The following is a 27,234-nucleotide window of genomic DNA, read 5'->3' as shown; positions in this document are numbered from 1 at the left end:
AATGATGATAGATGAAAAAACATAGATGAAATATCAATAACGAAAATCGAGTTTAATTTAAAAAGGTACTAATTTCCTTCAAATACAATTAAGGACAACACCAATAAAACTTTGTGAATACATTTTGTGATGAAGAGTGATCACACATTCAGACGGAAAGAAGCGGAGTTCGTCTGTGTTAAAAGAAACTCTAGAAACTCTTTACAGCAAAACAAACAATTCTACAAACCTGCAAATGAAGCACAAAGGTCGGTTAAATTTTTATTTAAACTAAAATTGGGTTAAATTTCGCTTCTTCAAGGATTTTGAAACGAAAGTGTTGATCCTTTCTCCGGTAATAAAAATACGGATTTTTCCTCAGCAAAGTCTGGCAACGCTGGGCGTGTACGGCGTTTACTTTCTCCCTCTCTACTCACATTGAGAGAGCAAACGCGCGCGCGAGAAGCGTCTGCTGCGACTCTGCGAGCGAGCAATCGAATGAACACTTTTAATCGACGAATGAATTCGGTGATGATCACTCGTATGCACATACCGCCTTGTGCTGAAGCTGATGGTTGCGGATTCGCGCGACGACCGCACCGTTTAGTTTAGTTCGAATTTTCCTTCCGCGCGGTTTGGATGTTTGATTGCGCGCGCGCCCGATTGCGATTAGTGCCGGAACACGCAAAGGTTCACAATCCATTTTCCTATTATCATCATCGTCGTTGGGATTATAGTTTTTCAGGCATTATTTGTGGTGTTTGTTGTGGTGGCAGTTCAAAACGATTTCACACCCCAACCCCAAGCGGGCGGCCGGGTTGGACTCAATTAATTGTGTGGAGAATTGGGGATAGGATAATTACAGTTATTGATGTGCCGCTGCTACGACAAGGTGCCACGCCACGCACAGTGCGGGCAGTGTTTGGTGGGTGGTGTGTTGGTGGTGAATCTACTGTCCGACATTAATAACTGTCGCCCCAGTGAGCGACGGGCACTAGTTTTTATATTGTGGCCATTTATACATAGTCTGTTGCATACCTATAGGATTCTTTTGTGTAACCGCGAAAACAAATTAATTCTAGTATGCAGATTTCAGTCGCTAGCTGGTCTTGAAAGGTGTGCGCGTGAGGTGTAACTCCGGCTCTAGCGGGTGTACCCGTTCTACTAGATTATGACCACCTCTCGAGAGTTTTCTAGTGTGATATTTTACGTTTTCAAGTGTTTTATTATTAGAAATCCTAACTAGTGAGCGGCTTGAATGCCAAGATCGTATCATGCTTGCAAGGAAGCAAAAGCAAAATTATTCGCAATTTCACTATCGTTTGAAATTTTAGTTTCTAGTGCTTGCCGTGTGTTTGTGTATGAAATACATTCCGAAGATTTTCGAAATTGCAGGATTAATTCATCACCCAGTGATAAAGTTCAGCGATTGATTCTATTGCTTCTTCTCAGTATCTGATATCTAGTTTGCTTTATTTTCAGTTTCGTCTTTCTATTTAGCATCGCTTTGTGTTGTTCTATTTGAATAATTTATGACCGAAATAAATTGCATAAAATCAGAAACGGCGACAACAACGACGACGTAAAGGGGGAAAACTGTGCTAGCACGAAAAGCAGCAAAGAAAACGCCGTTGGATAGTAGTGAAGTGAATTTTCTGTGTTCGCTGGTGAACCAACCAAGTGAGTGAGTGATTCTACTGCCTACGGTGCTGCCTGCGGTGGTGAAATTCACTAGAAGCCAAAAAAAAAGGGAACGCAACGCACCGAAACCAAGGCAACGCGACAAACGGACGGACAACAACATGTGTCAAGATCGAGTAATTAAGCTGCTGATATTCGGCTTTATCGCCGGACTGTTGCTGCAGGAATGTAAGTAGGATCGGTTCATCATCATTTTTGTCTCAGTTTTCCGCGCCCGATTTTGGCGTTGTCTGTTTTCTCCCCACCACCCATCGCGGTGTGTTTATGGATTCCATATGGTTCTGCTGGTGCTGGGGAGCCACACTCGCGGGATGAGTAGCAAAGTTACTGCGATGAGTCATGATTGTGCGGCTGTATTTGCACAAAGGATGACTGGATGAATGTGAGCTCTGGGGCTTAGGTCGGGGTTGGAATATTCTTGATTAGAACTGTACTGTTGATGTTTTACTGGCGATTTTAGCCGAAGTTACAATTTACTGAATTTGAACTTACATACTTTGTTATCATTTACATTTAATTTACATCGGGTTTCACGATTTAAGGATATTTTTATGACACATTTTGTCAGTAGATTATGGCTACTTTTTTTTTTATTAAACTTCGTATGGTCAAAGTTTACTCAAAAGTTGAAAATTTCATCAAATAGTTCTAAATCTTAATGGAAAAATGTTAAAACTTTACCACAAATATATGCCATAGGTATTTTGGGATTTTCCTCGCTTCAAAAGGAACGCTTACCATAGTCACTCACTGTCCGCTCTAATAACTGTCAAAAGCGTAAGTGCAGTGACAAAACCATTTTCCTCGTTCGCCTTTTCTCGACTAGGCTTTTGGCTTCTGCCCCATGAGGTGTTTTACGGCAGGTAAAAGAGATGTTTTTGAACTTTTAAAGATCATTTTTAAGTCCTTGCGGGATGCCAGTCAGAAAATTTAGCAAACAAATTGGTTGATGTTAAGTAGTCAGATCGAACCAAGTGACAAAATTATGAATTCGAGAAAAACGAATTCAAAGTTTGCTACTCTGTGCTGTTTGTTTGTAGCTTTCAATCGTTCGAAATAATCTCATATCACTGGATGTTTGCAACATTTATATAATCTGACTAGATTGAAATAAATGTAGCTTAAAAAATCTTGGTCCTGCAGGGACGAACTGGTCCACCGGGCAACCAGGGATGTGCCCCCTCCTACATTCCTCATTCATCCTACAGATTTTAAGTTATAGGGTTGATTATATAGAATGCCCCCGGTTATGAATCAGGTTTTGTTTTTTGGCCATAGCTTTTGATCGGATCATCCAATTTTAAATCTTTTTGAAGCATTAGAAAGTATAAACGTTTACCTATCTTTTTGCCAAAGGAAGCATATGATTTTTGTTTGAAACACAAAAGTTCTAGTAAAATTTCAAAACATGGTTTTCTGTGGCTAAAAGAAAAGTGGCCCCGGTTGTGAAACACCTCGGGAAATCTTTTGAAAAGAAAAGAAAATATAGAAATATCGTAGGAAAATCAAAAACTAAAATCTTTTATTCATGGAAAATACTAAAAATACAAAATCATTTCTTCGTTTAATCATCTAAATCTGAATCGCAATGAATGCATGTAAAAAAGCAAGCAATCATATTGGCGCATTTCGAATACACTGACCTGTTACATGTGTTACAAGGAATTGAGTTTTTACTAAACCCAATTGAATCCTGCTGCCATAAAAACTCATAATGCCCTAATTGAAGTAATGTACGATCATTGAAGTATAAAATAATTGATTTTTTAGATCTTTTACAACCGGAAAACTCGACTCTCGAGTCAATTATTTCACCTAAAATTTGTCTGTGTGATGAAATAGAGGTCCAAAACTTAGCTTATATACCTTTACCCGAGCTTTTTTATCCCATTTGGCACACAAAATAATCAATTGCAAAACATACGAAAAAACTTTTTTGGGTGTTTTTTCAAACACTTTTCCTACAAAGCATTGTAAATGTTGAAGTTTGACTGTTCTTTGCTCAAAAGTTATATTACTATGAGACTAGACGTTGGTAGTAAGGCCATTACAAATATTTTGAAAAGTTTTTGTCCCTCCGATGTTGGGCCACTGGCCACTGGGGGGGGCGGATAAAAAAACAATGTGAATTTTTTAATCGGGCAAAAAATATGGACTTTGGGCATTCTTATTTTAAGTTTAAACGTGAAAACCAAATCTATTCTTGCTTTATAATATATACGATGTTAATTTCCATGCAAAAATCTACGAAAAAAAGACAAAAACGAAAGAAAAATTTTTTGGCCGATTTTCGGAAATTCCACTGTTTGAATTTCCATTTCTATTTCATGCTAGAAGTGTTAACTCAACTCGTACACTCATTTTTCAAGTTTTTCAGGCTGTAGAGCCCACAGACAATTGATTTTATAAAAATATTTAACTTATATCCTACAAATTATTTTTTTTGCCCCCCGATTTTTCAAACCAATTTCCAAGGGGGGGGGGTGACAAAAACTTTTAAATTAATTTGCAATGGCCTAACTTGACTAGGATAATAAAAACGTTAAAAATTACGGGTGTTTCACAACCGGGGCCGTTTCACAACAGGGGACAATCCCCTACATGTGAAATTTCAAGTACCAATTAAGATGATTTAACGACAAGGTCGTCAGAGTCCATTTATGGCACTCAGTACGGCACCGAATATCACCCTTGCCTTCCCTTTTTCAGTGTATCAACATGCTCCCATAGACTCGGGAAATCACCACAAAAAATAAAATTAGTTCAACTAACCTGCTAGCCGTAATAAGATCTTGCAACTCGAAGCACTAAACTTTGCATTCTATAGGTTCTAATACTTTTTGGGGCATAAATTACACTAAATACTGAGTTTTCTGCCCAATTAAAATTCATCACTATATTTTCACTTCTTCGCCGTCGATTGTTCAGTAATTTTTTTCGGTCGTTCCGGTCGTCACATCACTCGCGTAATTTAACTTGAGACACAGAAAACTGTAAATTCACCACCCGAACAATTATTTGGCAAGATATTATAATGATTTTGCCCAAACTGTTCACTTCAATTGATATGAAAAACTTTACTTGGTTTCGTTTGCAATTCTGAATCCGCGACCGTCGTTGTTGTATGTTACCAAGGAAACGGGTGTATATCTGGAGTGATGCCATATTTACGTTGAGCATGAAATTGATCAATAATTTTCGCTATTAAATTAACGTTCGTAGAGTGTCGAAAATATAGTTATAAAATTCCCTGATAATAAAATTCACCGTAAACAGCATTTTATGTGTTAGAATTACTGTCGGATTTCGTTCAACAGCAAAACACAGCTTGAGAAAAAGAAAAAAGTACAAGGGTCCATGCCTAGTGGCATTGGCGCAGGCTTGACGTAGGACTACGAATGTAGAGCAATTCGTCTCCCAATGCTAAAGCCGGTAATTTTTGTACGAATTGCATAAATGGATGCCCAAGTTGCGCATTAAAGGATTGTGTTCTTACATGTGAGCAATTCATAATTTCAACTCTTCAGCTAATTTAAATGGTGGACCTGAAAAGGTCCGTTTGTTAATCTCGAATTCTCAAATTTTTGACTCGTGTTGTCCATTGTCTAGTTTCGTCCATCAAATAGGTTATTGGTGTGTGGATTAATGCTGGCAATACTGTTTATAGGACAAACGCTACTCATAGGATCTGTAATCAAGATAGACTTTTATGCTTATGATGTTATGTTTATTTATTTATTTATTTATTTGACTGATGTTAGGCTCTGCCCATTGTTTATGATGTTATGTTATGAAGCTAGCTGCCTGCCGATGTGTCGCCAACAAAAGCCGCTGACCGACTGACGATGCGCACCGTCAAGCAGGCAATGCATAGTGGGGATTTGTTTAGAAAAAAAGTCCTTTATCTCTATATCTCAAAATGCCGCTGGGCTAGAAGCAATCTTTTGGATTTGGATTTGGATCTTTCAAAAGAAAGATATTTTTATAAAGATACCAATGGTGTGATGCTTGTTTACGACACGCATCTGTTTCCAGCAGTTTTTGCCAAAAGAAGGGCATTTTTCCCTACTTTTCTCGACATGAAGAGATGTAAAAGTCCATATCTCCGGATTCCGCTGAGATAAAATTGATCTGTTTTCGCCATAAACAAGCTATCATCAAAAGGAATGGTAACGACATGGTATTTGTTTACGACACGTGGTTGTGTCTTGATGTTTTGGCCAAATAAACGGAATTTTACCCTAGTTTTATTAATGATTACCGATAAAAGTGAATATCTCTGGATTCCTCTGGGACAAATTAAATATTTTTTCACCAAAAGAAAGTTACATTTATATGCTGTCGAACCGCTCGGTGTTTGTTCACAGTTCCTGTTGGTATTTTGTAGTTTTGGGTAAAATGACTAATTTTGCCGCAAACATATACCCTGTTATTGGAAACTACATAAGATTAACTTTCTTGTGGTGAAAAAAGATCGGTTTTATCCCAGCGGATTTCAGAGATATTGATCAATACATCTCTGTACTCCTAAAAAGTAGGGTAAAATCCCCTTCATTTGGCCAAAACTACTAGAAACAGGCGCGTGCCGTGAGCAAGGACTACTCCATTGGAAACCCCATAAAAATACCTTTCTTTTGATATCAAAAGATTGACTATAGCCCAGCGGCATTTGGAGATATTGAGATAAAGAACTTTTTTTTCTAAAAAATCCCCACTGTGCAATGTTTTAAATACAACCTTTAAAATTATGCCACGTATGTGACTCGAAAGCTGCCTGCCGGATGTGTCGCCAATGAAAGCCACTAACCGAAGGACGATGCGCACCGTAAGATAAGCAATGTTTCAAATAAAACCTTTAAAATGATGCCACGGATGCGACTCGAAAGCTGCATGCCCGATGTGTCGCAAGCTAGCTGCTTTCCGATGAGTCACCAACGAAAGTCGCTGACCGAATGACGATGCGCAGCAAAAGGCATAGCCAGTGTTGCCACATATTCATCTGTACTGGAAGGTACAAAAATCTTTTTCATCTGCACTTTTGCTTTCAAAAATCTGTACCACTAAGTTTAGGAAAACCTGATTTGTTTGCTTTAAAAAAATACAAAAATCGCAAATTACTGATTTCTATGATGATATTCGTACATATTCTTCATTATTCTTGCTAAACTTAAATATAGACTCGTTTTGTTTTGTTTGCATCCATGTCAAGAGGTGCTTCTCTTGATTTCGAGTAACAAAACTGAACGAAAAAAATGACTTTTTGATATCCCAAAATATCTGTACCTATCCGTACTTTATGACCAAAATCTGTAATCTGTACCGTACAGAATCTGTACCAAACAATCGGAAAAATCTGGACTTTTCCAGATAAATCTGTACATTTGGCAACACTGGGCATAGCAGCCAAAACAGAACTGCCATAAATACAGACATTTTTGCATGCATAAATTTGGAACCCTATCGTTTGCTTCGAAGAATTTCTCGATCTAATCTTTCAAATAACATAAATAGTTTATGGAGTATTTTAAAAATCAGGAACATTAGTAGAGCCAGAAATCACAGCAACTAAAATAATTGGTGGGTCCCAATATAAGCATGACATTTTTTCAATTATTAAACGTCTGTTAGGCAAACGATGACACCCCATCAGCCATATATACGTTTGCCATACGGACGGTTGCCATACAGAAGAATGCCATAATGTATGTTTGCCATAATAGACGGGAGCCATACAGACGAATGCCATAATGGACGGGAGCCATAATGTACGTTTGCCATAATTCATATTTTTGGTATGGAGGCCCAGAACTACACTTCGACCTGTTCAAAGCTTAAAGGACCAGCGCGACCAAGTTGCAAGAGGCCTAATTGATATAGCTGAAAAAAAGCGGCTTTGCCGCTTTTCATTTTATAAAGGGTAACGGAAAACGGAAAACGAATTGACCTAGACAGATGTGATTTCTCCCCCCCGCAGAAATCTGGCCTGGCCTGAATATTCTAGGAAACGTTGAATATATGGATTATGGCAAACGTACATTATGGCTTCCGTCCATTATGGCATCCGTCTGTATGGCTCCCGTCCATTATGGCAAACATACATTATGGCATTCGTCTATATGGCATTCGTACGTATGGCAACCGTCCGTATGGCTATCGTATTTATGGCTCTCGTCCCGTCACCCTTTGGTATAGATATAGATAGATTTCCAGCTTCAATCCAATATTTTTTCGTAAAAGTTCATGGAATACCAAAAACATTTAAATCACCAAACAAAAACTACGTTAATTGCACTATCGCTTTTAAGTTAGCAAAGAAGAGGGCTGAGAGGAGAAAATTCAAGGCACAAGCGGCACCCGATTTTAATGCAAAGCTACATGCGGAGCTGAAGAAACGCTTAAGGAAACTCTACGAGAGTTTTCCGACGATTGTATCGTTGTGGATAATAAAACTTTCTCGTAATAATCTTTCTCGTTTGACAAGCAATTGGCAGCTGTGGACTGGACCGTGACACTTTCGTAACTTCTGGAACTATAAATTAGAGAATTTGGCAACTAGCACATTTGTAGTCCAACTTGGTAAACTGTCACTGTTCAAGTTTGTTCAAATAGTGATACAATGGCAATGGCGTGCGTCACTGTGGAATTCAGTAAATACCCTAGCTAGCTGATAAGCTAGTGTCTTTTGCTTTCATTTTATCATTTATGGTCTTCAGTACTTTTATTCATACGAATATCCTCCTTAATCTAAAGCTGTCAAAAGTTAGTGTTAATGACTGTTAATTTAATGAAAATAAACAAATAACTTTTTTGTGTTAGGAAATATAGACATGGTTTTTTCGGCAAAGTTCTAAATATTGTAAAAACAAGCAACTTTCTCGTAGAAATAAAATTTCTATCTTCATTAAGTGCTGAACTCTAGGGCATATTGTTCAAAACTTCTTTAAAAATTAGTTTTTCATACTTAGCTTTTGTTAGTTGCATTTTACAAGAATACAATGTTCTAGGCAATTATCAAAGCTCTCAAAATTCATATTTTTGCAGAATACCGCAAATCTCTTGGACCTTTACTTGCTGAGTTATCGCATACTCAAGCTTTAAATTTCCATAGCTTCACGAGCCCTTGGGGTAAAATGGGGCAACCGGATTTATGAAATCAGCGTTTCATCTTAAAGCTTAAGTCGAGTACTATAAACTTGTATGGGTTCCGATTGTCCCTAACCACCCAAATGAGAGTACGGCATGCATACGTTTTAAGTTTGTTAGTTGCATTTTACAAGAGTATATGGTTCTAGGCGATTATTGAAGTTCTCAAAATACACGTTTTTGCAGAAGATTGCAAATCTCTAGGGCCTTCCATTCCAAAGTTATCGCTCTTGGCTCGTGAAGTTAGGAAAAAATAAAGCTTAAATAAGCGATAACTTTGTAAGGAAAGGTCCTAGAGATTTGCAACCTTCTGAAAAAACATGTGTTTTGAGTCTTTCAATAATCGCCTAGAACCTTATACTTTTGTAAAATGCAACTAACAAAAGCTAAATATGAAAAACTTATTTTCAAAGAATTTCCAAGGAAAATGCTCTATAGCTCTGCACTCGATAGAGATAGAAATATCTTTTCTTTAGCAAAATTGTTTACTTTTATATTTTCTATAACTTTGCCGAAGAAACCATATGTCTATCTACGTACACAAAAAAATGGACGTGTATCGAGCCATTAGCAAATGCGAAACATATAAAACGTATGCTTGCCGTACTCTCATTTGGGTGGCTGGGGACAAGCGGAACCCATACAAGTTTATAGTACTCAAGTTAAGCTTTAAGATAAAGTGCTGATTTGGGCTCGTGAAGCTATGGAAATTTAAAGCTTGAATAACTCAGCAAGTAAAGGTCCAAAAGATTTTCGGTCTTCTGCAAAAACGTGTATTTTGAGAGTTTCGATAATTGCCTAGAGCATTGTATTCTTGTAAAATGCAACTAACAAAAGCTAAGTATGAAAAACCTATTTTTAAAGAAGTTTTAAAGAATATGCCCTATAGTCGAGCACTTGATAAAGATAGAAATTTTATGTTTTCAGCAAAGTTGCTTGTTTTCACAATATTTACAATTTTGCTGAAGAAACTATATCTATATTTCCTAACACAAAAAAGTTATTTTTCTATTTTCATTACAGTAAGCGATGACGAACTTTTAACAGTTTCAGATTAAGGGGGATATTCATACGAACAAAAGTGCTGATAAAATGATAAAAGGAAAGCAAAATACAGTAGGAAAAAAGTTCCGTTTTTCGCCCTTTTGGACCACTGTGCGTCGCCTTCTTCTACTTTCTCCATGATTCACGTGCATAAGTAAATTAATTGCGTTGTGATTCTTACGCTACGACTGCATTTCAACGAAACTTTTCATAACGTTTAGCAAAATATTGACGCTAGCAACCGATTCGTGCAAAGCTGATGCTTTAAAGTACATTTGCATTGTCGTGGCAAGCGAAAGAGAAGAGTCACAAAGACGATCTCTTATTGTTACTTAGGTCCTTTTGAAAAGTTACGCGAGTTATCTCCTAAACCTACTATATCCTAGTGCAAACAGTTTCTTATGCTCAGCATATTCATAGATGGATGACCGACGGATTTAGAGGGAAACCCTTCTCCCGCTGCTCTCCAGAAAAAAATGCAAATAAGAAAAATGAGGCAGAAAAAAAAAAAAAACGAAACGAGCACGAAGGAAAACGTGACAGAAACTGGACAAACGAGGTAGAAATAGTGAAAAAAGGCGAGAAAGAAAGAGAATAAAAACACGCATGTAGACAAGTAAAACGAAAGAAAAACCGTAACAGCATGAGAGGAAAAGAGTTATGAAAGGGAATAAAAAGTGAAAATGGAGGAAGCGTGAGGAAAAAAAAATGGAAAACGAGTAGATTAGATAGAAACAAATGAAGAACGGAAGAGAAAAGAACAAAAAATATAAAAAAACGTTCGTTCATATAAAAAATGTTCACCGAAATTCAGCGAAATTAACCACAGAGTTAACTGTAGTTTAATGGTAATCTACCATAAAATTTCGTACGATTTCGATGAATATTGATAAACACGAAATTTCGCGAAATCTCGCACAGCTTGAATCACAACTCAGAAAAAGGTCGAAAAATGGAACAGGAAAACGATCAAAAAGGAACAGAGAAAGAGGAAACAATGTACAGAAAAAAAAAGAAAAAATGACGACGCCATAAAGAGAATACGAAACAGGAAACATGAGAAACTTAAAGAAAACAGAAGTATAGCGAAAGAGGAAAAAGAAAACCAACAGAGGAAGTGTGGAAAACTGGGTCGAACGAAAGATAAAAGTAGAAACGTAGTTCCAGAAAACGGGAAAATGGGATGAACAAAAAAGGAAAAGAAGGTGGTAAATCGAAAGAAAAACGTCATAAAATGGGTGATAAAAATGGAAGACTACAGAAGAAAGGGAAGCCAGGTGCTCAAAAAAGGATAACTGCGACAGAAAAGATGGCATCAAAAAGAAGAAGAACGGAACAGATGAAGGCGACAAGCGAGAAGGAAAGGAGAGAAAGGGCAAATATTTAAAACAAAAAAACAACACAAGCGAAAAGACAGTAACCGAAAAAGAAAATAACAAAAAGCGTTTTTTAAATATAAAAATCTCCGAAACTAATTCGAATTGTTACCCAGTTTTCCTAAAAGTAAAAAACGGAGAAGCCCTATAGCTCCCTGAGCTGGACCGATTAGTTTCAAACGCCCCGTGAGCAATACAATAGCTTGTTTACAGAAAAGTAGTACAATGTCAATTACCTATGCAGCCAGACATTTGGTTGAATTCTTTTAAACCCGTTTTTCTCATACAGCATTACATGTATGCAGCAGGAATAATAAACGATATCCCGCGGATAATGCAAATGAATGACAAGAATAAATAACAGAAAATGTATAAAAGAAAACAACATTTCACGCCACCATCGTCAAACACCGATCGAATGAAATGAAATGATCATCTCACTCCGTCGTTCGCTGCTGCCTCGCTGCCGATGGGAAACAAATGCAAAGGAATAGGCGAATATCGCGCACATGTGGCAGCTGTGTTGAAATAAGATACAACCAAACGTAGCAAAAGGGTTCTTCCTCCCGTCCGTCCGTCACATCAGACCAGCAGCAGCAATGCTGATTTGTGCAATTTCTTGAGCCATAGGTTGTGTGGCACCAGAGCTCGAAAGGAATTCTTCAACCACGACCGCCCATCGGATCGCAGGTTTTGGATGAATAGAATTTCCATTAACCCATTCCGGACCTTAATCCGTACGCCACGGGGGGGGGAGGGGTTGGGGGTGGTATGCAACGAGGACGCACATACATAGTTTCTCGGTGCCATTTGAAGCCCGGGGTTTTGTTGTGACAGTCGCACGCGGATCGGTAAGATCGGCCGGCTGATGTTGTCGTGGTGCGCATTTCGGCAAGCTGCAACGAAAGACGATCTATTTATAATATGAGTTTCGAGATTCTCGGGAGGAGGAAGGTGGACATTTAGGTTAGGAATTCACCTCGAAACCTTGAGCAACCTGTCGCAACGGACAGCCGGCGCATGGCGGGCGGCGAGGTGGCAATAATGACTGTACTGGTGTACCCTAGGTTGGACCTACGTAAAATCTAGCACAGCATAGAATGAATAAACCACACTGACATTTTTGACAGTATCTTATTTTTGTTGATTTGTTAGGCAGTTTACTGCGATTATACTATTGCTGAGCTGACCGAAAAGTACTCAGGTATTTTCCACTGTGCGTTGTTTAATTGTCAACTAACATGAGTTTATTGGTGGCATAGCAACGAGTTGCCCAATACAACTAACTTGAACGTGGGTAAATATGTTGTTTACTGTTTCATGTGAATGTTTGTGAGTGTACTATTCCTCTAATCAGCAATGTAGCTTCTGCTGAACGTACAAATTCGTACATATTACGCTAAATAGTGTATGTAGTCGATGTGTGCCATCAACGGGTTATCTGTTTGTACTGCGCTTTACCGAGATATTGTTGGACTGACAAAATATGTAGAAACAAAAAATAAAAACTATCGTCTGGTTGCATAAGCATAACGTTCGTTTGAGTAGAGTGCATTGAGATAAGATAAAGGGATACAAACTACTCGGATGCAGAGATGCCAGACCTACGTATTTATCCGTAGTTCTACGGACCTACGAATCAAATGTTCGTATTTACGGATTTTCATAAACTTTACGGAAACATCAGCTTTAAGGTTTACGGTAAAGGTTTACGTACATATATGCATGCTAATAAATCGTATTTAATGCGCAAAACTGGCTTAACCGTACTAGTTTGAAGGGGATATACGTGATTAGGGGTAAATATACGCGTTTCATCGACATAAGTTATTATTTACGATAATATCCGATTAATCTCCGTACTGCTATACAATTCTGTGCTGAATATCCTATGTACGTTAGTTTTTATCATTATATACGACTGAAAATCAACTTGGGCGCACTTTATTTAGCTTTGGTTACGATTTCGAATTTGTTAAGTGTTATTACGATACGATAATTTTCATATATTGCTGTACGATCGTAGTAAATTTACATTAATGGTAATGTTTATATTTTGGAGTACGGTAAAAAGGTGTTGCGTATTGACGACAACAATGCGACGAAAAAATTACGAAAATGTGATGCAAAGTTGACGAAAAAACAATAAAAATACGGCGAAAATTAAATGAGAATACAATAGAATTACTCAAAAACAAAACTAAAAAGGAAACACGACAACAAAATGTCATGTTAAGTCAAAAAGCCATTGAAACATGCTAAGAAACAGACGAAAAAATGTCGAATATACTACAGAAAGAGGACGAAACAACAATAGAAAGATAGTAAACTTTTTGTTTGATAACAAACAGAATGACGAAAAATGGCAAAAAAGTGACGAAAAGCAACTGAAAAGATGGTGAAATGACGACTAGAGACGATTAAAAACAAAACAAATAAAACACTACGGATAGACGATGAATAAATGCCAAAACAGCAACGAAAATGATGACAAAAACCGACGAAATAACGTAAAAAACTGACAATCATTACGACAAAAATACCATGAAAACACATCAAAACTACAACAGAGAGGTGACAAAAAGTATCGATGCATTTGGAGGCAGTCTGTCTCCTGTTGTCCTCCAGAAAAGGAAGCAAAAGGAGGAACAGTGACACAGAAGAGGATGAAACGAAAAAGAACATGAACGTAAATGTGACAAACGAAAACTGGACAAACGGGAGAGAAAATGAAAAACAGGCGAGAAAGAACAAGAATTGAAACTGTTATGTAAAAAGAAAAACGAAAGTTAAAACTTTACAGAAAGGGAGGAAAAACGGAACATTAAAAAAGAGAAAAAGAAGTAGAAATACAGACGATGGGAGGGAAAACGAAGCAAGAAACGACTAGACTGAATAGAAATAGGCGAAGAACGAAAAACGGAAAAAAGAAAACCATAAAAAACGAAGAAAACGTGAAAGAAATGAGGATAAACTGAACTAAAAAGGAGAAAATGGAACAAAAAAGAGAAAATAAGCAAAAGAAAAGGAAGAATAGAAAAGGAGGAAAAGAAAAGGAGGTAAAGAAAATTAGGAAAACAAAACGGAGAAAAATCGGGAGATGGAGAAAAAGAGGCAAAACGGGACAGAAAAAGAAATTAAATTAAATGAAATCAAAAGGGTTCGAAAAAGAAAAACAGAACGTGACAGAAATGGAGAAAAAAAAACACAACAGGATAAAAAAGCAGAATTGTACGAAAAAAAACAAACCGAAACGTGTCAGAAAATGAAAGAAAACAAGTCAGGAAAAAAGGAAAAACGGACCAAAAAACAAGGAAAAACGGAAAAGAAAACTCAGAAAAAACGGAAAAGAAAAGGTCGAAAAACCAAACAGGGATAGATAGATAGATAGATAGATATATAGATAGATAGATATATAGATAGATAGATATATAGATAGATAGATATATAGATAGATAGATATATAGATAGATAGATATATAGATAGATAGATATATAGATAGATAGATATATAGATAGATAGATATATAGATAGATAGATATATAGATAGATAGATATATAGATAGATAGATATATAGATAGATAGATATATAGATAGATAGATATATAGATAGATAGATATATAGATAGATAGATATATAGATAGATAGATATATAGATAGATAGATATATAGATAGATAGATAGATATATAGATAGATAGATATATAGATAGATAGATATATAGATAGATAGATAGATAGATAGATAGATAGATAGATAGATAGATAGATAGATAGATAGATAGATAGATAGATAGATAGATAGATAGATAGATAGATAGATAGATAGATAGATAGATAGATAGATAGATAGATAGATAGATAGATAGATAGATAGATAGATAGATAGATAGATAGATAGATAGATAGATAGATAGATAGATAGATAGATAGATAGATAGATAGATAGATAGATAGATAGATAGATAGATAGATAGATAGATAGATAGATAGATAGATAGATAGATAGATAGATAGATAGATAGATAGATAGATAGATAGATAGATAGATAGATAGATAGATAGATAGATAGATAGATAGATAGATAGATAGATAGATAGATAGATAGATAGATAGATAGATAGATAGATAGATAGATAGATAGATAGATAGATAGATAGATAGATAGATAGATAGATAGATAGATAGATAGATAGATAGATAGATAGATAGATAGATAGATAGATAGATAGATAGATAGATAGATAGATAGATAGATAGATAGATAGATAGATAGATAGATAGATAGATAGATAGATAGATAGATAGATAGATAGATAGATAGATAGATAGATAGATAGATAGATAGATAGATAGATAGATAGATAGATAGATAGATAGATAGATAGATAGATAGATAGATAGATAGATAGATAGATAGATAGATAGATAGATAGATAGATAGATAGATAGATAGATAGATAGATAGATAGATAGATAGATAGATAGATAGATAGATAGATAGATAGATAGATAGATAGATAGATAGATAGATAGATAGATAGATAGATAGATAGATAGATAGATAGATAGATAGATAGATAGATAGATAGAAGAGATAGAAGATAGAGATAGAAGGGAACAGAAGAATAGCGAGAGAGGAATCGAGGAAAACCAACAGAGGATACGAGGAAAACAGCAAAACGGGAAAGAGGAGACAAATACAATTTCAAAAATACGATACGATACGATAGATGACGAAAAGACACTAATAATACAACAAAACTACATCAGAGAGGTGACAACAAGACGATAAATACGAAGAAAAGACAACAAAGGGATGATAAAAAGCCAGCGGAACGGCGTCGTAATGACACCAATAACAGTAAGATTTCTCTTATTTTTCGTTTACAGTTATCGTCTCTTTTCAACTCTTTTTGCTTCCTTTTCTTCTCGGTTTTCGTCTTCGTCTGTACCATTTTTACTCTTTTTGCTGCCGTTTTCTCGTCTTTTCCGTCACTTTTATTCTGTTTTAGGTTCCCTTTTTCCCTTTCTCTTCGGTTTTCCGAAGATGGTTTTAGGTTTTTTTCGTTTTACCTTTTTATTAAACCCTTTTATCCCGTTTTTTGTCCCATTTTTTCTCCTTTTACAATCCATTTAACCCGTTTTACTCGTTTCCAGTATCGGTTTTTCTCTCTTGCTATTCTTTTTCCTCTTTAGATTTCTCTTGTATTCTGTTCTGTATCCTTTTCTTGTCTCATTTTCTCCCTTTTTCTCTTTCTCGTTTTTTCTCTGTGTTGTTTCCTCTTTCTCTGTTCCTTGTACCTGTTTTTTGTCTTAAGTCTTCCGTTTTTTCTCATTTCTAGGCCCGTTTTCCGTCTATTCCTGTCTGGTTTTTTTAAACATTTTCTATCCCGTTTCGATTTTTCCTTATTTTTCGATCATATGCTTTTGTTTTTCCATCCCGGTTTTCGTTGTGGTTTCGTCCTTCCTCTTGTTATATGTCTTACTTTTCGTCTTTTTCTGTCATGTGGTTTTATTAATTCTATATAAGTTTCTATTTTTCCTCCTGTTTTTTCTGTCCCGTTTGTGTGATTTTGTAACGTTTTCCTTCAGACAGATGAAAAGATGGTTTGTTCCCTCTAGTTTTCCTGTTTTCTGTTTGATTGTTCCCTTTTCTTTTGTTTTCTTCCCATTTGTTAATTTTCAGTCTTGTTTTTCTTACGTTTTAAACTCGTTTTATGTTATTTTCTTTTCCGTTTTTCGTCATTTCTCTTCTCTTTTTCCTTTTTTTTTGCGTTTACCGTTTTCGTCTATTTCCAACTCTTTTTGTTCCTTTTCCTTCTCGTTTGTTGTCTTCGTCTATTTCGTTTTCCCTCTTTTGGATGACCCGTTATTCCCTCTTTTCTGTCGCGTTTATTCTGTTTTCTGGTACTTTTTATTCCATTTTTTTGCGGTTTTCCATTTTTTCCGTTTTACGCCCTTTTTACTTTCGTTTCATTCCATTAATAAATGGTTTTCTGTCCCATTTTTTTCCTTTTTTAAACCGTTGACCCTTTTTTCCTGTTTTGTTCGTTTTCTGTATAGGTTTCATTGTTTCTCTCTCGCTATACTTTTTCTCCTTTTCATTTCTCTTGTATTCTGTTCTGTATTCTCATTTTTGCCTCGTTTTCTCTCTCTCTCTCTTACTGTTTTCCTCATTTCCTGTCTCGTTTTTCGCATTTTACCACTTTTTTGTCTTTAGTCCTCCATCGTTTTTTGGCCTTTCCTCTTTTACTGTTTCGTTTTTTAACGGGATAGAACCGTTTCGATTTTTTCTTATTTTTCGATCATATACATTCGTTTTTCTATCACGGTTTTCATTAAGGTTCCTTCCTTCCTCTTATTGTATGTCCTATTTTTCCTCTTTTTATGTCACGTAGTTTTATTAATCCCATTTAAGTTTCTATTTTTCTCCTGTGTTTTTTTCTATCCCGTTTGGGAAATTTTGTAACGTTTTCCTTCGTGTTCTTTTCCATTTTTTCTCCTGTCTCATTTTGCCTTTTACGTTTTTTTGTCTGTTAAACCGTTGTACAATGGGCAAAAACGAACTCGTAATCCCAAGCGTTAGAAACCGTTGGTTTGGAATCTTACAAGATACTTATTCTTATGTAAAAAATGCGGGAAATCGATTGGTGGTGGTTTCATCCTGTGCAGACTTCGGGAAGTGATCCATTTTGCCCTATTTTCCTTAAAAATCATGATAAAAGCTAATTAAACAGTATAGAAACTTATTTGCCGCCCGTGAAACGAACTCAAATAGCTTCCAAATTTTGTCAAAACATCAAAAGAATCAAATCCCATCCATTCCATACTGTGCGAAATACAGGTATAGTCCATTTTGCCCAACTCACCCCTAAATACATAGTAAAACCTAATTAGAGCGATTAAAACTAATTCAAAGACAGGGGGATAAACTCGAATAGTACCAGTTTACTCGAAAGACATTAGGAGAGTTGTTTGTCATCGATTTAGTAGTGTGATGAATTCACAATCGGTCCGTTTTGCCTGATTCTCTCCTAGATCTACAAAAACACGTTCATTTGCTGTTGCGTAAAAAATTGTAATTTTTCAACGATGGTGTCGTTGGAGAAGTTTATCAATATAATACAGCGCATCTTTTCAAACTATCAAGGTAATCTCATATTCATCTATCAGGGTGATACAAACTTTTGTTTTTTTGAATTCGTCCAAATTTTTTTTTTTTATTCAGAAAAATTTTAGAACACACTAAAATGAGCAACTTTTCTTAATATAGTCACTATCTATCTTTCGCTAGTTGCGAGATATAATGATTTATTTACAAAGTACACTTAAAAATCAATTCTGTACAATAACTCCGCATCCAATTAATTTCTCTGAAGTTATTCAGTATGATAAAATACACATTTGTTTAGAAGATTGTTTTTGCCTTTGAGTTAGTTTTAATTGCTTTAATTAAGTTATCTATGTACATGGGGGTGAAATGGGCAAAATGGACTATTCTTGCATTTCGCACAGTATGAAATGGATGGAATTTGATTCTTCTGTTGTTTTGGCAAAATTTGGAAGCTATTTGAGTTCGTTTCACGGGCGGCATATAAGTTTTTGTACTGTTTAATTAGCTTTTATCATGATTTTTGGAGAAAATAGAGTAAAATGGACCACTTCCCGAAGTCTGCGCAGGATGAAACCATCACCAATCGATTTCCCGCATTTTTTTACATAAGAATAGGTATCTTGTAAGATTCCAAACCAGCGGCTTCTAATACTTGGGATTACGAGCTCGTTTTTGCCCATTGTGCGATGGTCTATCGTTATTGACAAACAAGAAAAGAATATTTAAAAAAAATTCACGTGATAGAACATAAGTTTCCGAATTGGACTTGAAATTGAGATTGGAATTGCACTTGAAATTGTATTTGGATTGTCTTTTTATATATTTTTGTCACAAAACTGTCTTTTTATATATTTTTGTATGCATGATAGAGAATTTAAAGTTCGATTCCTTACTGGAAAGAGTTTTCTAGGTTTACAGAACTGGTTATGTAAACTGAACTATATTCTTTCAATAATTTCATAGCAGCAATGCGCTCTAATTTTGACCAAACTTCTCCACTCTCAGTTTCGTATGAGAATTAACATGGAATTTTATAAAAAAAAGCACTTTCTACGGTGAACCACGACCCAAACGGATTTCACAAAATTATTTCCTCTCTAGAAAGCATATGGCAGCAGTGGTGGACGTCATCGTTGGCGTAGACCTTGCGACGATCATCTCATCAACACGCCACCGTGGTGCTCGACTCGCCCGGTGCAGTACAGCCGACGGAACGTCCAAGGGAAGGCATGGCGGCACGGGTGGAGAACGAGAACCTCTACTCCACACAGTCCACACTTGTGATAGATACTTTTAAGCACAGCATCCCAGCACAGAACGGCCCCTGGTGGGTGTAGTGTGTATTATGAAATAGTATCATATTTTTATCTCAATTGCAAGGGGAACGCCGCGCGGATGCGATGATGCGCGGCTGATGTTGACTTGTGCTGGCCTTCCGTCGGCCGTTATGATGATGATGATGCGTTTCTGCTGTTTCGGAATGTCTGTTTTTGAGGTTCTTGATGGGTGCGTTTTCTTTCTCTTTTTGGGGCTCCCGGATGAGGATGGTGGTAGGTCGGGTAGGAAATTGCTCCGTTCGGAACTAATCTGTAATTAGTGGCGATCTCGTCTCGTCTTTTTTTTTTGGTTGGATGATCGCTACACTGTGAGCTAGCCATTTGTTTTTTGTTGTTTTAAATTGACTTGTACCTTGGTTGGATATCGAATTTGGTCTTGAGATTTTCCATACTTTTCACCGACCGAGAACAAGAAATAAATTTTTCGGTAATAAAAATACCTCTACTTACCAGTTCTACTTCATAATGCATTACAATGGTCCACCCGAATTTAGTGTGCCAACCTATAAACCCGCCAGCGGAAAACACATTCGAAATTCTATTAGAAATGAATATTTAATTCATACGGAACGTTTGAATATGGCTTTACACAGCCCAGCATAAGGCAGAGCACTGTATAAGCACATTTCCACACCATCATAGTCAAGTTCCATTTTCTTCACGCTGGGTGAACAATGCTACTGGTTGTTGCACAAGGACCGCCGCTGAAATCACCCATCGGCCAACAGCGAGGGCCGAGGGGCGACGCAGAGAAACTACGCCTTGGCGGAGACATCCTGGCGGCGCCAAAGTTATTTAATGCTTATACTGTTCGCTTGGCATTCGCCCGGCATCCTTCCAACCAAGAGTATGTGTTTTTATACATATGTATGGTAGTATGCGCCGGAGCTTCATTTCGCCGTTCGTCCTTTGTCCTTGTACGTTTGGCGTAGTTCAAGTGGACAATATCGAGCAGCTTTGTAGGCTAGTAGTGTTTCGCCGTTTCGCCGAAAGCCGGTTATGGCGAGCACAAACATGAAATGGGACGGTTTCGAGAGGGCGATATTGTGGTTAGTTTTGTGCATTCGCAGTTTTTCAGCCTTCGAACTTGAATGGGACAGTTTATTCCTAGTGGGTTTCTAGCCGCGGGTCCGCTTTGTCTAGCAGTTTCGTTTTTTTTTCTCGGGTTCAAGAATTAATTATAAGGGAAATCTATCAATGGGAAAAATTGTACGTTTGCCAAACTGTCAAGCAAGCACTAATTACTACGGCGAAGGAAAATTATTATTCAGCTGAAATATTTTGAGGCCACAAATCTTATTAAATCATTATTTTTGTTTGGTTTTTCATCTTTTATCTTTTTAAAATGCACACTGCTTGAGTGTGCAGTGTGCATTTTAGAAAGATGAAAGATGAAAAACCAAACAAAAATAATGATTTAATAAGAAATAAGAAATTATTTGGGAATTACAAACAATTAGACGCAGCTTCACTTTTGTTCAAGTGCTGGTCTAGAGCGGTTTAGCCGCGTAACCGTGATTTTATTGAACAACTTCAAAGTTAGGTTCATTTAGCATGTTTATAGAATAGTCACGAGTGCAAGAAAAGATACCGTGCAGGATCACCCTCTCAAGAAAGAGCGATGTTTAACAACATGCTGGATTGACCATCACCTGGCCCTCTCAACCCTCGCTGCGTCTCAAAGGGACTCGAGAGTGTCTCTGAGATGCGCACGAAACGCATCACCACTCCGTCAGTTTATCCGGAAAACCGTGTTCGTGCATTATCTGCCCTAGCTGGTCTCGATCGACTGTATCGTATGCTGCTTTGAAATCACTAAAGATGTGATGCGTGGGCACGTTGTACTCCCGGCATTTCTGCATGATCGGTCGTATGGTGAAAATTTGGGCCCCTATGAAGTCCTTATGATAATTCCCTACGAAATCTTATGCTATCGGTGACAGCCGGCGTAACAGGATCCGGGGGGGAGAGTACCTTGTAGGCGGTGTTTACCAGCGTTATGCCGCGATGGTTTCGGCTGTCACTGCAGGGCCGTTCACCTTATTTGTAGATGGGACAAACCACTCTTTACATCCATTCCGCCTGTAGTTTCTCCTCCTTCCAAATCTTGGAAACAGTTCAGTGAGAGCCGTTGCCAGCGTTTCTCGACCATGTTCAAAAAGCTCTGCCGGTAGACGATTCTTACCAGCGGCTTTGTTGGTCTTCAGCAACCCGATTTCTCGTTTGACTTCTTAGACATTAGGTGCTGGGAAATTACAATCTTCCATGGGCACTTCAAGGTTGACTTCGGTATAGTACGGTATAATCTAAAGGGACTGAAGCAACTGGATGTCGTCGAAAACTATGCGTTGTCTCTTCAAGCCGCTCTGTCGGAAGAGAGTGAGCTGGATGTAGCCCCTCTTGAGTTCTATTGGAGTACCGTAAAAACAGCCATTCACAGCGCAGCGGAGAACGTTTTAGGCCGTGTGACACCGAATCGACGTAACGAATCGTTTGACGAGGAATGCCAGCAGATATTGGATAAGAGGAACGTAGCGTGGGTACAAAGGCTGCGTAAAGTCACCCCATTCTGAGGAGACAGTTTACCCGACTCTTCCAGGAGAAGAAGGACTGCGAAGAACTCGTGCAGTTGTACCGCTTTCACGATACACGGAAGTTTTATCAGAGACTCAACGAATCTCGCAAAGGCTTTGTGTCGCGGGCCGAAATATGCAGTGATAAAGATGAAGGTATCTTAACTGACGACCGTGCGGTGATCGAAAGGTGGAACCAGCACTACGATGAACACCTGAGTGGTGTGAACGACTAACGAAGGAGTGGAAAGACTAGGATATTTGCTACATCTACACGAAAGGCGATAAGCTTGATTGAGAGAACTACGAGCGATCACTATTCTGAATGCCGCCTACAAAGTGCTTTCCCAAGTCACCTTCCATCGACTGTCATCAATAGCCAATAGATTCGTGGGAAGTTATCAGGTCGGCTTCATGGAGGGTCGGCCTGCTACGGAACAAATCTTCACCCTGCGGCAGAACCTTCAGAAACGCCGCGAATTCGTCTGTTCATTGATTTGTATAAACCGAAAAGTACCATGGAAAATTCTGGACGAAAACGGCTTTCTGCGGAAGCCTACTAGACTTATCATGACTGCGATGGATGGGATCCAGTGCTGTGTAAGAATCTCGGGTGAATTGTCAGACCAATTTGAAACTCGCAGGGGGCTTCGACAATGAGATGATCTTTCCTGCCTGCTATATAACATACGGGGCACGGTCTTCAACAAATCCAGTCATTTTGTCTGCTTTGCTGACGTCGTGGATGCTGTCGGCAGTACATTTGAAGCGGTGGAAGATCAGTACACCAGACTAAAATGCAAAGCAGAGAAGATTGGGTTGAAGATAAATACGTCTAAAACGAAGTAGGGGAATTATGTATAACGTGCCCCCAGTGGCCAATGTGCCCCCCCTTCGTTTTTCGCTAAACAAGCGAAATTAAAATGCAAAACCACCCAGAAACCATAGTATTTGGTGGAACTAGCCTACTATGCAAGTATGACAGTTGTCACATGCTGTAAAAACAAAACAAAAATAAATTTGTTTTTGAGCAGCTTCCGATGTAACTTTTGGCGTCATTTCCATAAGCTATTTTCTTGTCAAAATCTGTAAATAACCGGTTGTTGCGATTCGATTGCGTAAAGTGAACTTCAAAATGACATCCCTGCTAAAAATAACGGTATGAAACGCTTGATTTGCTTAAGCATTTAATATTGTTTCAAATAAGTAAAAGCAGGCCAATATGCCCCACTTGCGGTGGTGCAATTTGCCCCCCCTTGCAAATGTGGCTATAAACATAGGTAAACAGATCTAACTTGAAGCCAATTGCCATTATTTAATTCAATTAGTATTGTAGAGCAACCGTGGTGGGAATAATTTATTACCAACGTCCAAATTCTAGGTAATTCAACTACCCGGTACAAAACGCCACAGCTGCGTATAATGTGCCCCATGCAGAAAAGAAAAAGTGCACCAGAAGGCCGAAACTAGGTTTATTTTACATAAAATAACGATATTTTGCAAAACAAAGGAAATAGTTTTACTTTCTACAAAATAGAGTTGGTCTGTCACTGGTAGAAATACTCAAATTACCGCATTGGGCATATTATACCGCAGGTGGGGCATTTTACCCCGCGCAGACGAGAAACACAACATTTAGGTGCTTTTATTAAATAATTCCTAGCATGTTTATTCCACAATACTAAATGAAATAAACAATTGCAATTGGTTGTCAGCTTAAGTACCAACATATACACGTAGTTGTAACGTTAATTTGGGGAAGTATAACGGAGATATATCCATTTATTCTTAGGGGGGGCACATTATACACTTTTCCCCTAAATGCTGGCGGGCGGGACTGAGCGCGAAACCCTGTTGTAATCGACGGGGATGAGTTTGATGTAGTCGAAAAGTTCATATTCTTTGGTTTACTGACAACAGAGGATAGCAACACCAGTCGTGAGAATAAAAGGCCTATTCTGCCCATCGGAAGCATAGTTGACGTAAAAACCAATTTCACCAAAATCTACTTTTTCGTTGCAACACATGCTTTACTATATGATACACAAAATACACATAAAAATAAACATGTTTTGTTTGAAAAGACTGCGGCAATAATGGAAAAACCATTTGACATAAGTGCCACTTCTATGCAATAATGACGTCTCTCCCTACAGTTTGCCATCCATACAAAGAAATATCCACAATTGAACAAATTTTCCGTTATACACTGCCTGTGATTCGTGATGTCATAACTATCAACAGGATCACTCTTGAATTTGAATTCTTAATATTAACCCTTCTAAGGTATACATCATTTTTAGATTCCGAAAATCAGGTTTCATTCTCGGTTTTTTACTCAGTAGATGTTCATCTGACTGCAGAGCCTCAACTAAACAGAATTCGAAAGTGTTTAGTGTAAAGGGCAATTTTAGAGCTAATTATTATCTACATTATTGGTGCAGAAAGTATAGTTTTATCTTTTGTATTTATGGCGCTATGTGTTGCTACCAACCCCAGGGCATCTACTTCCTGAAACCGCCACAAAATGAGGTGGCGCTACAGGCGTTTTGCTTTTAATACGCAGCATTCACACGACAGTGAAGTGATGCGATCAAGCCAACAAAGCATAATCACGTAGAAGTGAAGAATTTTACATAAATCTCAATAACAATTCATCGATAAAAATAATTTACTTTCAACTAACAGAAAACGTCGCCTTTAGGACAAGAAATAAATGATAATATAGCGAAAATTACGTCTGGCGCTGCAGAAATAACGTGTGAATCGTTCTTTTACACGCACACTAGTGATCCGATACGTATAAAAGTGATCCAGTGATCCAGCTATGTTGGCTTCACCTATTTTGTTCGCAAACGTCAAAGTTGCCACCGTGGTGGTTGCTACCCCGTTGGTAGCCAAATGAGCGCTCTTTTTGCTGCTAACGGGGTAACAGCCTCATAGCGCCGTAAATACAAAAGATAGAATTATACTTTCTTCAACAATAATGTAGATAATAATTAGCTCTACAATTGCCCTTTACACTACTTTTTCGAATTCTTTTAGTTGAGGTGCTGCAGTCAGATGAGCATCTACTGAGCAAAAAACCGAGAATGAAGCCTGCCCACAATTTGCTAAAATGGCCGTAACTTTTTTATCTTTCAACATTTTTTTCACTAAATTAGGTTTGGGAATCTTCCCGAAAATCTTTTCTACTTTCGTAATGTCTAAAAATCATAGCCATATGTTTCACAATTCCGGATTAGTTCCGGTGTTCCTTGGGGGACCGCGACATAGGTTTTTTAGATAATATGGCTTGTGAACCCCGATTAGGTCCTGCATCTCAACATTAGCATCATTTTAGGCTTATATAAAAAAATTTCGTGAATATTAGACTAAGTGGGAAATAATTAAACGTAATTTCAAACACGATGAACGAACATAAATGTATCTTTTAATATTACGTTTTTTATAAACTAACAAACTTAAATTGAAGTGTATATACAATAATGTGATTTTTGATCAAAAGTTTATTATATTATTCATTGTCTGTTTTATGCCTCATATCGACGTAAACAGATGGATGGAATACTTAGCTTCAACAGTCTAATGCTGGTATGTTCCATTTTCAAATTTTATTGTTATTCAAGTTGTTATTATTTTCTACAAATCAGGATGAAAGACAAAAACTATTTGTTCAATATATAATATAATATAGTAGCAGAGAAAAACTGACGTATTGATTGCTACTGTTACAGAGAATACAGCTGATATGAGCTATGAACGCAGCAGCCCAAGGTTAGTCAAGAGAGGTTTTCTAATGTTCAAATTTGTTTTTCACCCCCGCTGGGTTACCCTTGACGATCACCGAAATTTTCAAAGCGGAAACTGTTGAATCTATAAACAACGTCGATGGTTGCTAACCAATCGTTCCGCGCACTTCTGTTCTACAAACTGTGAAAACTAGATCACCTATTTTAACTCACCTTGGCAGCAACCTAGTTTTTACGCCAAACTATGCGAATAAACGTTTTTCAAAACGACTGATTATTCGCAAAAGCTGGCGAAGGCGTTTTTCAGATAAAATAAACTTGCATTGAATTACAAAACCTTGTCGGCCGATTTCTTATAAATAAGGCCATTACAAATATTTTATAAAGTTTTTGTCCTTCCGGTGTTCGGCCACTGAAGGGGAGGGGACGAAAAAAAAACAAAGTGAATTTTTTAATCGAGCAAAAAAAAAAGGGTTCAAGCATTTTTATTTAAAGTTTAAACGTGAAAACCGAATCTATTCTTGGTTATAATATATACGTTATTATTTTCTATGTAAAAATCTACGAAAAAAAGACAAGAATGAAGGAAAATTTTTTTGGACGATTTTCGGAAATTCCATTGTTTGAATTTCCATTTTTGCTTCGTGCTAGAAGCGTTAACTCAACTTGTAAACTCATTTTTCGAGTTTTTCAGACTGTAGAGCCCACAGACAATTGATTTTATAAAAAAAAATTTGACTCATTTTTCAAGCCCCCGATTTTTCAAGCCAGTTTCCAAGGGGGTGGGGCGGGGTGACAAAAGCTTTGAAAATGATTTGCAATGGCCTAATCGTCATTAAAATGACAGAATATTTAGTTGAAAATGTTAACAGATACGGCTATTTATCTTAAAACAATATAAACGCTTTTTCCCAACAGCGATGGTGATGGTTGTTACGTCAACTATGCATCCATGAACAGATGAGAAGTCGCATACGCCATGTTTTGCAGAAGCTTAAATCTGACTTTTAATAACTAGGCCATTGCAAATATTTTGTCATCCCCCCTTTTAAATTAGCTTGAAAAATCGAGGGGCAAAAAATAATTTGTGAGATATAAATTATTTTTTTTAATAAAGTCAATTGTCTGTGGGCTTACAGCCTGAAGAACTCGAAAAATGAGTACCGTGAACGTACCATATTCTGCGCAGTTAAGACATTTTTATGATTC

General features: G+C 37.3%; 1 long non-coding RNA gene across 1 annotated transcript in view; it reads left to right on the top strand.

The window, feature by feature from the left end:
• The first annotated feature begins 677 nt into the window (after window positions 1-677).
• LOC128737038 (uncharacterized) overlaps window positions 678-27,234 on the top strand; it is a 53,212-nt gene continuing 26,655 nt past the window's right edge. The window contains exons 1-2 of the long non-coding RNA XR_008412021.1: window positions 678-904; window positions 1,462-1,848. This is a non-coding gene — a long non-coding RNA (uncharacterized LOC128737038). The remainder of the gene's footprint in view (window positions 905-1,461; window positions 1,849-27,234) is intronic.

This window comes from Sabethes cyaneus, chromosome 2 (genome assembly GCF_943734655.1).
Source record: "Sabethes cyaneus chromosome 2, idSabCyanKW18_F2, whole genome shotgun sequence".
Classification (NCBI taxonomy): Eukaryota; Metazoa; Arthropoda; class Insecta; order Diptera; family Culicidae; genus Sabethes; species Sabethes cyaneus.
This window is presented reverse-complemented; position numbering and strand designations above follow the sequence as displayed.